The 14,384-nt window shown below is 40.9% G+C and overlaps 1 long non-coding RNA gene across 1 annotated transcript in view; it reads right to left on the bottom strand.

Moving 5' to 3' along the window:
- The window catches only part of LOC140476912 (uncharacterized), a 43,781-nt gene extending 29,702 nt beyond the window's left edge, over positions 1-14,079 (bottom strand). The window contains exon 1 of the long non-coding RNA XR_011960624.1: positions 13,912-14,079. This is a non-coding gene — a long non-coding RNA (uncharacterized lncRNA). The remainder of the gene's footprint in view (positions 1-13,911) is intronic.
- Between the last annotated feature and the right edge of the window lie 305 nt (positions 14,080-14,384).

The following is a 14,384-nucleotide window of genomic DNA, read 5'->3' as shown; positions in this document are numbered from 1 at the left end:
TAGCAATAAGTAGTGGATCTAAGTAAGGAATAGGAATCACTGCAGGCTTGGTGGGCTGCAAGGCCTGTTCTTGTGCTGTTTTGTAAAAATAAAATAAAAGGATATGATGTTTATATGCCTCCCCCTTTAGGAGCAAGGAAATGCAATTCCAAAATGCATTTCATCACAAGGTATGTCACATGAATACATAGACAATAGGTGCAGAAATAGGCCATTCGGCCCTTCGAGTCTGCACCACTTCATTTTCAGTATCCTGCTCCAGCTTTCTCTCCAAACCCCTTGGTCCCTTTAGTTGCAAGGGTTACATCCAACTCCCTTGTGAATATATCTAATGAACTGGTGCCACCAACTTCCTGTGGGAGAGAATTCCACAGGTTCTGAATTCTCTGAGCCTGCAGTGATTCCTATTCCTTACTTAGATCCACTACTTATTGCCCACACATGGGGTCAATCTCTGTATTCTCCTCCTGTCCATGTATATATCAAGGTAAAGATCTCAAACATTACTATGGTGCCTGTTTCCACCACCTCCACTGCAGTGAGATCCAGGCACCCACCACCTTCTGTCAAACATCTTCCCTGCACTTCTCCCCTCAACATTTCCCCTTCTCACCTTGAACCTATGCCCTCTTGTAGTTGACCTTTCCACCCTGGGAAAAAGCCTCTAACTATCTATCCTATCTATGCCTCTCTTTTGTAGGCTTCTCTTAGGTTGGCCCTCAGTCCTTGTTTTTCCAGTGAAAACAATCCGAGTTTATCTGACCTCTTCTCATAACTAAAGGTTTTAGTTACCATCGTGGTAAACCTTCTCTGCACCCTTTCCAAAGCATCCATGTCCTTCTGATAGTGTGATAACCAGAACTGCACACAATATACCAAATGTGGCCTAACTAAAGTTTTATACAGCTGCAATGTAACTTGCCAATTTTTATATTTGGTGCCCTGGCCAATGAAGGTAAATCCAAAAAAGGTATGCCTTTGTGACCACCACTTCATCCACCTGTGTTGCCACTTTCAGGGATCTGTACACCCAGATCCCTCAGTATGTCAATGCTCCTAAATATTCCTCTACTTTTGGATAATTCGCACCTGAATTTGATCTTTCAAAGTGCATCCCCCCAGATCTGCCTCTTCTCTGCCTAAATCAGCAATCTGTTTATATCCTGCTGTATCCTTTGACAATCCTCCTCACGATTGGTAAGTCAGCCAATTTTAGACTCATCCGCAAACTTTCTAATCAGGCCATCTACATTTTCCTCCAAACAACAAAGGTCCCAGCACTGATCCCCATGGAACACCACTAGTTAGTGATCTCCATTCCTCCATTACGTTCTCTTCGGTGACTAAGCCAGTTCTGTATCCATTTAGCTGACTCGTGCAGATCCCATGAGACTCTGTAACAGCCTGTCGTGAAGTATCTTCGCAAATGCCTTACTAAAGTCCATGTAGACAACACCCACTGCCCTTCCCTTATCAATTAATCTTGTAATCTCCTCAAATAAATCAATCAAGTTGGTGAAACATGACCTTGCCCCCACAAATCAATGCTGCCCATCACTAAAAAGTCCATTCACTTCCAAATATGAATAATTCTTGTGTCTCAGTATCTTCTCCAATAGCTTCCCCACCACTGTCATCAGGCTGACTTGGCTTATAATTACTTGGATTATCTCGGTTTCCCTTCTTCAACAAAGAAAAATCATTGGCCTTTTTTCAGTCTTCCGGAGCCTCACCTGAGGTCAAAGAGGATGCAAAGAGAACTGCTAAGGCCCCAGTAATTTCCTCCCTTGCCTCCCACAGTATCCTGGGTAGATCTCATCTGGCCCAGGGGACTTGACGACCTTAATCTATTTCAAGACACTCAACACTTCCTCCTTCATTATGCTAACCTGCCCGAGAGTATTCACACACTTTTCGCTAACCTCAACATTCCTCACAGCCCTCTCTTTGGTGAATATGGATGTAAAGTATCCATTAAGATCTCACCCATTTCCTCTGGCTGCACACATAACCTCTGTCCTTCACCCTTGAGTGCCCTATTCTTTCTCTAGCTACCCTCTTGGTCCTAATATATATATAAAATGCCTTGGAATTCTCCTCACCTCTGCTGGCCCAGGACATTTCATAGCCCCTTTTAGCCCTTCAAACTTCCATATCAGCACCTTCCTACTTTTGCTATATTCTTCAAAGATTCTGTCTATTTTTAATCACCTGGACTTTAAGTATGCTTCCTTTTTATTTAACTCAGCTGATAATTTCTATTAGGCGAAAATGAGGACTGCCGATGCTGGAGATTAGAGTTGAGAGTGTGGTGCTGGAAAGGCACAGCAGGTCAGGCAGCATCCAAGGAGCAGAAAGGGATCTGGGAGTGCTAGTCGAGGATTCTCTAAAGGTAAACATGCAGGTTGAGTCCGTGATTAAGAAAGCGAATGCAATGTTGTCTCTTATCTCAAGAGGGTTGGAATATAAAAGCAGAGATGTATTACTAAGACTTTATAAAGCTCTGGTTAGGCCCCATTTGGAGTACTGTGTCCAGTTTTGGTCCCCACACCTCAGGAAGGACATACTGGCACTGGAACGTGTCCAGCGGAGATTCACACGGATGATCCCTGGAATGACAGGTCTAGCATATGAGGAACGGCTGAGGATACTGGGATTGTATTCGTTGGAGTTTAGAAGATTAAGGGGAGATCTAATAGAGACGTACAAAATAATACATGGCTTTGAAAAGGTGGATGCTAGGAAATTGTTTCTGTTAGGCGAGGAGACTAGGACCCGTGGACACAGCCTTAGAATTAGAGGGGGTCATTTCAGAACAGAAATGCGGAGACATTTCTTCAGCCAATTAGTGGTGGGCCTGTGGAATTCATTGCCACGGAGTGCAGTGGAAGCCGGGACGCTAAATGTCTTCAAGGCCGAGATTGATAGGTTCTTGTTGTCTAGAGGAATTAAGGGCTACGGGGAGTACGCTGGTAAGTGGAGCTGAAATGCGCATCAGCCATGATTGAATGGCGGAGTGGACTCGATGGGCCAAATGGCCTTACTTCCACTCCTATGTCTTATGGTCTTATGGTCTTATAACCGACCTTCATCAGGCTTTTGCCCGAAATGTCTATTCTCCTGCTCCTCAGATGCTGCCTGGCCTGCTGTGCCTATCCAGCACATTCTCAACTGATGATTTCTATTGTCACCCGAGTTCTGCCATTCCAGTTCTTCATTTTCACAGGAGCATGCCTGGCCTGCTCTCTAATCAACTTAAAATCACTTAAAAGATTCCCACATTTGTGGAAGATATTCCTTAAACTCAAGGAGATGGTATAATGAAACGGCTGCAGTTTTAAAAAGACGTATTTGCTGGAATGTATTCTGAGTTGTATACGATGTAGCATTTTTGTGGAGCAGTCACAACAGAAGTAGACACCACCAAATCTGTGAGCTCTGCACCAAAGGAAAATGGTTTGACAACAATGTTGTTGAAGAAAAGAGAGCATCAGTGTGCAAATAAGCTTGTGTCAACAGCAAACAACAATAAAGGAATTCAAAAGCAACTTATTAAGTTCTGTGGTCAGACTGGTGCTATTGAATTGTGTTTCTTAATCTTTTATTTTCCACCCTTAATATCTTTGCCTTGTCTGTCTTTGTGTGTCGGTTGTGAAGGGGAAATTTATGAAGGGATACAGTTGTGGAATTATAAATTTACAATTTATATTTACTAACTGCCATTGGCTAAAGACAATTTGCTCATAATGAACAGCTATTTTATTGCCAAGTATTGAAACCTGGCGAGTCCTTTGATTTATTAAAAACAGAAATTGCTGGAAAATCTCAGCAGGTCTGGCAGCATCTGTGGAGCGAAAGCAGAATTAAGGTTTTGGGTCCAGTGACCCCTCTTCAGAACAGTGTACATCATATGTGCAAGCTCATCGATGCCAGTGTGGTCCAAGGCAAACATATCTGCGGTAACTGTTTGTGACTTCAGGAGCTTTGGCTTAGAGTGTAGGTGCAGTCACTGCAGGCATTATAACATAGGATGAGGAAAATTACCTGGATGTTTTCTACAATGAGGTGTTCACATCCCTTTGAATAGGGTGTTTCTGATATGGTCAATCATCATGGACAGGAGTGAGGCAGGTAAGGAGAGTCAGAGGACAGGAGCACAGGACACTCAGCTGTTGCAGTTGTCCAACAGGATTGAGGTTGTTTCAGTCTGTCTGGATGAGACTGAGGGCTGCAGCTTCTTCTGAGATTCTCCTTTGCCAGCACCTGGCATCGAAAAATATGGGAGCAGTGGTTCAGATGCAAAGTTGACAAACTCACTGAAGAGTCAGTGTTCTTATTGTTGGTTACTGTCTGTTACTGAGCTCTTTGAGAAATGTTTATTTGCAGACATTTTCAGAACAACATTGAGTTCAACTTCTGCAAATAAGTGGCTTCACTATCGAAGCACAAGTGAATGGCTGTTTGCATCGGAGTTGGGAGTAAGGGGAAGAGACACTGCAACTGTGGAATAAACTTCTAAATTAATCAGTATCTTCAGGTCAGGAGCATTTTAAAACTGTGGGGTAGGGCAGAGGAGAAGCAGCTCTTCATCCATCATATTCACAAGCAGTCACATAGTTCTGGCCTTTTAAAATCTTCTGCCGGTAGTAGGGCAGGTGATAAATATAATGTACAGTACTTACCAACCTCCCACTGGTATTACAGGATGGATATTATGTATTGCATTAGCTGTTGTTAGTCATTACTAAAGCCTTTAGCAGCAATGGTACCCAAAGGAGAGGGTTCAAAGGCTTACTTTACATCTGTCAATTACATTGAATATTCATGTACAATTCTTGGTCACAATGTCATAAACCATTGGTTTCATCCACCGAGATCCCTCCAAAAACAGTTTCTTCATGGTGTTCTGTTGCTGCTGTTTTACAGAAATGGTAATTGCTCAATGGGCTCTCAATGGATTATTTAATGTATTGGATATGGCCTTAAAAAAACACTTGCTGCAAAACTTCAACAGATTTATAACTCCCCTCATAAGAAACTTATATTTTCTAAATATTCAGATATCTTAACAATGAATCAAACAGGGCTTTGCACAAGATAAATGGCAACCATGGTTTCCCTTTATGATCTTTCTTTTTACATTCTCATACGGCCTTTGGATCTCCTCCACCATTCAATTAGTTCACAGCTAATCTTTGACATCAATTCCACTTTCCTGTACACTGCCTACAGTTTTTTGTCTCCAAAAATGTATTAACCTCTGTCTTGAATGTATTCAGGTGACTGAGTATCCAACCCCCCAGGGATAGAGAATTTTGAAAAGTTTGAGTGACGAAATTTCTTCTCATCTCAGTGCTAATTGACCAACCGTTCATCCTGATGGATTGACCTAGATTCTCTGACTACAAGAAACAATCTCTTAGCATCTGTCCTGTCCAACAGATTTGAGATTTTTCAACCTGTCTGGATGAGACTGAGGGCAGAATCTGTTGGGAGAAATCAGAATTAACGTTTTGGGTCCAGTGACTTGAGGGCATACTAATAGGCCCAACACAATTACATGACAGACTTAGCAGCAATCCTAACCATTGAAAACTGATTTAAACCAGTAGAGAACAATCAGCTCAGCATTTAAAGAATTACTGTAGAAAATAAATCTAGGATGATAGGAAGCAGTTGTGTTTTTTTCGAGAAATGTCAGCTGCAAAGATTTTATCCAAACATCACATTGCCTTAACAGAATGGGAGGAAGTTTCAATGTAAAGATGTTTCAAGGCCACATTCACTAAAGCTACTGAAGTTATAAAGCTTTGCTCTCAATACAAAAGATATTGTTTCATCTGCCATACATTTTAAATTGTCTCCTGGGATCCATCACTTCAGCTAGTACAAAAAAAAACTATTAATGTTGTATATTCCTTGCTGTGAATAATATCCCAACTGAACTGATACAGTTTAATGATAATCTAAATTAGTCTGCAAAAGACAGAATCTGCCTGCATATGATGAAATTTCTGACCCTGAAGAAGTTGCCCCTTATTTTTAGGATTAAAATGCAGTTTGACATTGGACCTTGTTACATAGAACATAGAACAATACAGCGCAGAACAGGCCCTTTGGCCCTTGATGTTGCGTCAACCTGTGAACTGAAGAGTTATGCTGAAGTTTTGCAAAAGTCACTCGTGACTTTTCCAAGAAAATATCCTGATTGCAAATTCTCTCAACAGAGGTAAACCTAGATGCCAGGGATAAACTTCAATGTGTCATCGGTTGTGGTTTGGTCAATAGCCCTCTCACCTCCTGAAGGTTGTCAGTTCATATTGCACATTAGAGATTGAGAATAAAATCTTGGTTACACAAATACAAAGCCTTTTTCTCCCCCTTTTGCATTATTCCCCCATTCAGCTCACGATCATGAGAAAAATATATCAATTTCCTGTTTTCAAGGAAGCATCATTGTTGTTTTGCCGGATATTACCCTTATTTGGAGGTACCACACTATTTTGGGTTTGCCATTCCATAGCAATTAGAGTCACGACATCATTACCTTTTTTGCAAATCCTGTATGTCACCAATCAGCTAGGCCTAGATGAAAGTCTAAAAACATTAGGAACCACTGTAGTTATAGTTTGGCAGGAGGATATTTGACCCAAACAACTTTAACTGGAACTACCCATTTCAGTCCATGTCAGAAAAGTTCAATATTGACCAAGCATAATCCAAGTAAAGTTAAAATCTGCTTGACTGAGGAGGTGATTTTATTTCCAGAATAATATAATGAATCATAGTGTAATCTGCTAAACTCAATTTTTAACCTTTTATTGCTAGAAATTAATAAAAGAAATTTTCTATGCACCTGTTTTATGAATGAATATGTGCCCTATTTTATGAAATTTTAAAATGTATTTTCTCACACTGATTCAGATTTCTGTCCGCTTGCCTCCAACAGCACTCAAGAATCCATCCACAAGATGCATTGCAATAGCTCACCAAAGCTCTTCAGAAAATATACCTTTTAAACCCAGGACCACAACAATCCTAAAGGACATGAGCAGCAGACATGTGGGACACAACCACCTGTCATTTGACCTCCACACCACTCATCATATTGACTTGGAAATATATCACTGTTCCTTCATAATCGCTAATGTGCAATATGAACTGACAACCTTCAGGAGGTGAGAGGGCTATTGACCAAACCACAACCGATGTCACATTAAAGTTTATCCCTGGCATCTAGGTTTACCTCGATTCTAAAACGTTCTTCTTCTATAGGTCCACCTACACCTGAAGGGCTACAGATGTTCAGGAGGGGCAGCTCATCACCACATTCTCCAGGGCAATAAGGGATGTGTAAATGCGATGCTATCAATTACACCCATATTCCATAAATGAATAAGAAACTAAAAAAATTCACACTATTTCACCATTTGTTGCGATATGATGTGTATACAGCTTCAAGGATATATTTTGAACCACTATCAATTACTTACCACCTCAACAGGATGTGATGCTGTAAACACCCAATGTGTACTCTGTCCATAAGCAGCAAAAGTGGATGTCAGTTGGAGATATTTAGCTTCCCAACTAACACTACTTGTATATAGTAATACTCATTTTAGCAAATTCAGAAACCACATTATTGCTATACCAATCTTTGTGCTGGATGTAGATTTGCTCGTTGAGCTAGAAGGTTCATTTTCAGACATTTTGTCACCCTACTAGGTAACATCTTCACTGAGCCTGTGGACGAAGCACTGCTAATGATTCCTGCTTTCTATTTATATTTTTGGGTTTCTTTGGGTTGGTGGATGTCATTCCCTATGGTGATGTCATTTCCTGTTCTTTTTCTCAGGGAGTAGTAAATAGGGTCCAACAAAATGTGATTTTTGGTAGAGTTCTGGTTGGAATGCCATGTTTCTAGGAATTCTCATACGTGTCTCTTTTTGGTTTGTCCTAGGATGGATGTGTTGTCCCAGTCGAAGTGGTGTCCTTCCTCATCTGTATGTGAGGATACTAGTGAGAGAGGGTCATGTCATTTTGTGGCTAGTTGATGTTTGTATATCCTGGTGGCTAGTTTTTTACCTATTTGTCTGATGTAGTGTTTGTTACAGTTCTTGCATTGTATTTTGTAAATTACATCTGTTTTGCTTGTTGTCTGTATAGGGTCTTTCAGGTTCATTAGCTGCTCAGCAACAAACCCATAAAGCAGACAAAACATGTCCAGAAACCCTAGCCACTCTCCCCTATATCAAAGACATTTCAGAAATGACTGCCAAACTACTCAGACCCCTTGGCATCATGGTAGCCCACAAATCCACCAACACACTAAAACAGCAGTTAATGAGCTTGAAAGATCCTATACAGACAACAAGCAAAGCAGATGTAATTTACAAAATACAATGCAAGAACTGTAACTGTAACAAACACTACATTGGACAAACAGGCATAAAACTAGCCACCAGGATACATGAACATCAACTAGCCACAAAACGACATGACCCTCTCTCACTAGTATCCTTACAGATGAGGAAGGACACTACTTCGACTGGGACAACACATCCATCCCAGGACAAGCCAAACAGAGACACTCACAAGAATTCCTAGAAACATGGCATTCCAACTGGAACTCTATCAACAAACACATCAAGTTAGACCCCATTTACCATCGCCTGGAAACGAACAGGAAATGGCAACACCATAAGGAATGATGTCACAGCAGGAAATGATGTCACCAACCCAAAGAAACCCAAACATAGAAATAGAAAGCAGGAATCATCTGCAGTCCTTTGTCCGGAGGCTCACTGAAGATGTTGCCTAGTATGGTGACGAAACGTCTGATAATGAACCTTCCAGCTCAGCAAGAAAACCTACATCCAGAACCTCAACCTGAGCTACAAATCTTCTCAAAACTCTTTAATCTTTGACTTGCAATTAATTAGTTAATTTGAAAGGGAAGAATACAAGTTAGTGGCACCATGAGAAATTGAAGATTTGTCAAGAAGTCTGCAAGCTTCAAACTTTCATATATGGGAGAAATGGTGAGCTGACATGCAATGGAATAATAAACAAAGCTGTGCATAGGTTTTAATGAAACTCTGTCAGAATGTTATCCTATACCTCATTCTGGGACATCAATGCATCTTGCAGCAAGTAGCAGAAGTATTGTCTCCTATCCAGAATAAATGCCCACAGATGAAGACTCAGCATACCCTATATTCAAAACTGGCTACCAGTGCGAGTGCAAACATCTTTGTATTTCACACACTGAAATGTACATACTCACAGAAGTGGAAAGTAATGATTCAAGCAACCAGCCAAACCATTTAAAATGACTCAGAGATTCTATCCCTGGAATCTATTACATACAACTTTCAAGGCAATAACTCACCTTGGTCACTGAGATATTCCATTTTGTGGACACTATGCCTCTAGTGATCATGGACCAACCACTTTGCAAAGTCCTGTCCTCATAAAGTCACTTTGCAAAGTCACTGAGCCATCAAAAAGTCAATGACAATGAGCATGAATACAGACGACAATGACTGCATATACTGTTTACCCTGAAAGACGAGCAAATAACTCTGCAATACAGATGTTCCACCAACTGGCTAAACAGCAGTTTGAAGTGAATAAACGTAGCCATTCTGAACTTGAATATTTCATCATATTGTAGAACTAATACATGAAGTAATATGCAGCAGACAAGCACTGACAAATTCCCCCAATCATCACTCATCGATCCTCCCAGCAACACAGAGTGTATTATTCAAAAAATAAGAGGAGATGAAAGACAACCGTGACCAGCATTCTGGTAAGGAATTACTCAACCTGGACAGACAACACCCATCTAATGACACATTAATCCAACAGAAATGTTCAGCATATTCCCAAAACCTACACTATATTCACAAACACCAAATATCAGTTCAGTGCAATGAAAGAGATGTCAAATCAGGAGAAAATCACAATCAGAAATTCTAAGTAATCATATTGTTGATCAAAGTGACAGGAACAAAGCACCATTAAACAGCATTCTGAAAACACACAGCAGTCTCCAGCAAAAAAAAACTATAACTGAATCTAAATGGATCGTCGAGGCATTTCAGAGACATATAAATTTATTGCTCATAAAATTTATTCATAACAGTTTTATTTTCCCTTGATCCATGTAAAAAAAAGGTCTGTGAACTTTAGTTTAGGAAAAAAAGGGTATGCTGTGGTATGATTTCTTCAGCTTTAACAGGGTGTATTTTAATCTGTTGTTAGTCACTAAAAATTACAGGAAGTGGTGTCGTAGTCCCGTAATGTGCTCAGTTTAGAAGTAGGAGTTAAAGTCAAAACTTGAGACTGAGCCTTCCACCATTATATAGCCTGATCTTCAAATAAAGAAAATATATTATTTTTCACCAAACCTTTTCAGCTTGAGTACTGTGTGTCACTCTGTTCACCTCACTATAGGAAGGATGTGATTGCACTGGAATGTGTGCAGAGGGGATTCACCAGGACGTTGCCTGGGATGGAGCAATTACCTGTGGAGTGAGGTTGGATAAGCTTGGCCTGTTTTGTTTTGAGTAGAAACGTCTGGGGAGGGGGGGGGGGGGGGGTGCAGGATGGAAGTGTATAAGATTATGAGGTACGTGGACAGGTTGAATTGGAAGCCATTGTTCCCATTCATTAAATGTTCAATAATGAGGGGGTATAACTTTAAGGGGAAAGGCAGGAGGTTCAGAGGGGGTTGAGGAAACATCTTTCCATCCAGACGGTGGTGGAAATTTGGAATGCATTGCCTGGGAGGGTAGTTGAGGCAGGAGGGACAAGCTTTAAAAAGTACTTGGATGAGCACTTGAAATATCGTAACATTCAAGCCTAAAGTCCAAGTGCTGGAAAGTGGGATTAATATAGATAAATCAGTATAGAGTTAATGGGCTGAAGAGTCTTACTATGCTGGATGACTCTATGATCTATGGCTAACAAGGCAAATTAGAGATAATATTGTATCAAAGGAATGGCCACACAAATTGGTCAAAAAAAGTAACAGACCTGAGAATTGGGAATTGTTTACAGTCAAAGGAGGTCAAAGGGGTTGATTAAGAATTTGAAAATAAAATACACAAGTAAGCTTGCAGGCAACATATAAACTGATTGTAATATCTGCTACAGGTACGTGAAGTTAGAAAAGATTAATAAAAGCAAATATAGTTCTGTTACAGTCAGAATCAGGGGAAGTATAATGGGGACCAAAGAGATGGCACACTTATTGAATACAAACTTTGGTTCTGTCTTCCAAAAGGAGGACTCAAATAATGCCCCAAAAATATTGGGGAACACAGGGCCTAGTGAAAGAGAGAAACTGGAGGAAATTAGTATTAGTAGAGAAATAGAGTTGGGGAAATTGATGGGATTAAATGCGGATAAATTTTAGAAGACTCGGTGGGGGAGAGGGGTTCTCATAGAAACCAATACATTTCTGACAGGACTAGATAGTGTAAATATAGGAAGGATGTTCCCGATGACTGGGAGTCCATGTTTTAAGGAAACAGGGTAGGCCATTTAGTATTGAAATAGGGGGAAATTTCTTCACCCAGAGAGCGATGATGCAATTCTCTATCACAGAAAGCAGTTGAGTTCAAAACGTTGAATGTTTTCAAGGAGCCAGATGTATTTCTTAAGGCTAAGGGAATCAAAGGATATGAGGAGAAAGCAGGGACAGGGTAATGAGTTAGATATTTAGCCATGATCACATTGAATGGCGGAGCAAAGCTGGAAGATGGACTGGTCTACTCCTGCTCCTATTTTCTGTGTTTCTATGTTTGAGAATCCTCAATTGATAGAAGTGGCCCTTTATGGTTGAAAGTTCCCTGGCTTCAACACAGCTTCCAAGCATGACCAACAGCACCTGCTGTGGACTGACTTGCGTCAGCACCATGAGCCATGGCTACAGTGATTTGGCTACAAGCATCAAGCCTGGAAACAACAACTCACAATCACACTTGAAAGGTTTATAAATGACATTGTGTGGCAGATCCTGCTTCTCAAGGATTGGTCTCTTCAGCTATCAGCAAAGGTGTGCCACATGAAGACACTTGAATGGATTGTCTCCTTGTGCCCAACACCCTTTGTAGATCTGGATGCTGATGATTATGTGAATTTGCATGAGTTTCTCTCAATCCTGCTGCTCCCACAGATACACCACCATCACTCTGACCACGTGACCAAAAACAGAATCCTCCACACAACCAATATATTCTGAGAACTGCAAAAGTCATTCAGCACTCAAAGAGTTAAAAACTTGCGTGTGCATGTTTTATTTTAACAGTAGGAATGTAAAGGAAAATAGAAGGAATGCTGTTCTGGAGCAGACTAAATTTAATACAGTTGTTTGATTATCTAATGTTCTTTAAAGTATTGATCAAGTAGAGAGACTGGGTAGTTGAAGGTATTGCTATTTATTATTTATGTATACGCATCGCTCTATGATTTCTCTGGAAAATACACTGAACACATAAATTGATCTTTTGCTCCTTTTTGTAATTGCATAGTTAGCTGTCTTTCCAGTTTTATATGCACTTTACAGTTAATTATCTTTGTTTCTGCCTGCCCAATTATTATTACCCTGTACAATAAGCAAATCATCAAGGTTATTCTATTCTGGTTTCAAACTGACTTTAAGAATGGACCTTGCTGAGGGAAACAGCAAATGGATTTAAGTTATGTTGCCGCCTTGTGTTGTTCTCTGATCCAGTGATGGATTGGGATCTAAATGCTGGTTGTATTGTTATTATCCCAGCCTAGATAAACAATTTCACATAGCATTAATGAAGGGTTACTAATATCTAAATTAATCAACTTTGCGGCTATCCTGAGTCCAAATGATAATTTCGCATTCCAATGGCAGACTGGTGGGGAGCATGATTCATTTGGGCTCATTGCTTGTTCCTGTGCTGTGTTTCAATGTAGTTTTTTTTTTAACTTGTTCATAGGATGTGGATATTGCTGGCTTAGCCAGCGTTCATTGCTGAGTCCCCTAATTGTCCAGGAGACGATGGGTGGTGAGCTGCCTTCTAAAACTGCTGCAGTCTTTGGAGTGAAGGGACTCACAGAATTGTTAGGAAGGGACTTCCAGGAGTTTGACCCAGCAACAGGGAAGGAATGAAGGGGTGCTTATGGAATCAAGTTCTATGTATGTTAGAACTATCACAAACCATGCTCATAACAATCTGCTTCCTTCTCACATAAAGTGGTAATAGGAATATTTGAAACTTGGGGCTCAGGTTTACAGAACCTGGTAATTTTGGTGAGTTTCATTGAGGGTTTCTTTGTGTGAGCCTCAGTGAAATTCCTCCAAACATGGCCTCATTACTGATGAACCATTCATCTATAGTATCCTGTCTAATCAACCTTCCCTCTTGCCAGAAGTCGAACAACTTGCCACTGTCAGGACCTCCTGGGACTCCTGACGCCAGTGTCATTTTCAAGCCCTGCTATTGCCCCCAGTCAAGCACTGCCAACCAGGGGCATCCCTTCACTATATCCAGAGTGGGAGGGAATCAAAAAGAAACACTTCCAAGGGTGTGTAAGTGGCGAGGCTGACACTTCATTGCAAATACAAGAGCATGTTCGCAAATGTAAGAACCAAACTACACAGGATTACACGTCTTTAGTGTTATCCCACACAAGAACCCTGTCTATGGGAGAGCGACTGTTCCCCAATGCCTAGCGCAACCTAACATCTTCTCATTGTTCAGCGTGGGGCCTCACATCCTGGAATTCTTTCAAATGGGTGAAAATGTTTACTTTTATTCAGCAACAACAAAAGCATATTAAAAACTGGCAAAAGCCATGTTTGCTTCTAGGAACAGACGGGGACTAAATGACTTTTGAGGAGCAATAAACTTACAGTCAACTTACTGCACTGAGCTGACATCTGTTAGAATCAGGTTTCAATGAAGTCCTCTCGGGCTTGATCCATCCGACACTGCAGATTGCTGTCTTGTTGAAGATGATGTTCCTCTTGCTCAACGTCCTCATCTTCCTCTCTGGAAAACTATTGCCACTCTCCCAGTTCTCAGAGTCCATGTCCCATGTTTCCTGCTTCAATTCTGCAGATGGCAGCATGTAAAGACGGAGTGTCAAATTGTATCTGAAATCTACAACAGGCGCCCTATCCCCGCCCACTCGTAGATTGATGTAAGCATTGAACCTCCTGTTCAGGAGGCCTGGTGTCAAAGAATGTGCCGTGTTTTATCTATGCTTAGTAGAATTCAGGGAGTTGTACAAGATAATCATCTGCCATGGTCAGTGGGGATGTTTCGCCTTTGTTCCCCAGTAACTATACTCTAGGTATCTGGCCTTCGGCAGTTTGACATCCTCCTCCATACAGT

The sequence above is a fragment of the Chiloscyllium punctatum genome, chromosome 5, assembly GCF_047496795.1.
Source record: "Chiloscyllium punctatum isolate Juve2018m chromosome 5, sChiPun1.3, whole genome shotgun sequence".
NCBI lineage: Eukaryota > Metazoa > Chordata > Chondrichthyes > Orectolobiformes > Hemiscylliidae > Chiloscyllium > Chiloscyllium punctatum.
Note: the sequence above shows the minus strand (reverse complement) of the source record. Positions and strands in the feature narration are given on the sequence as shown.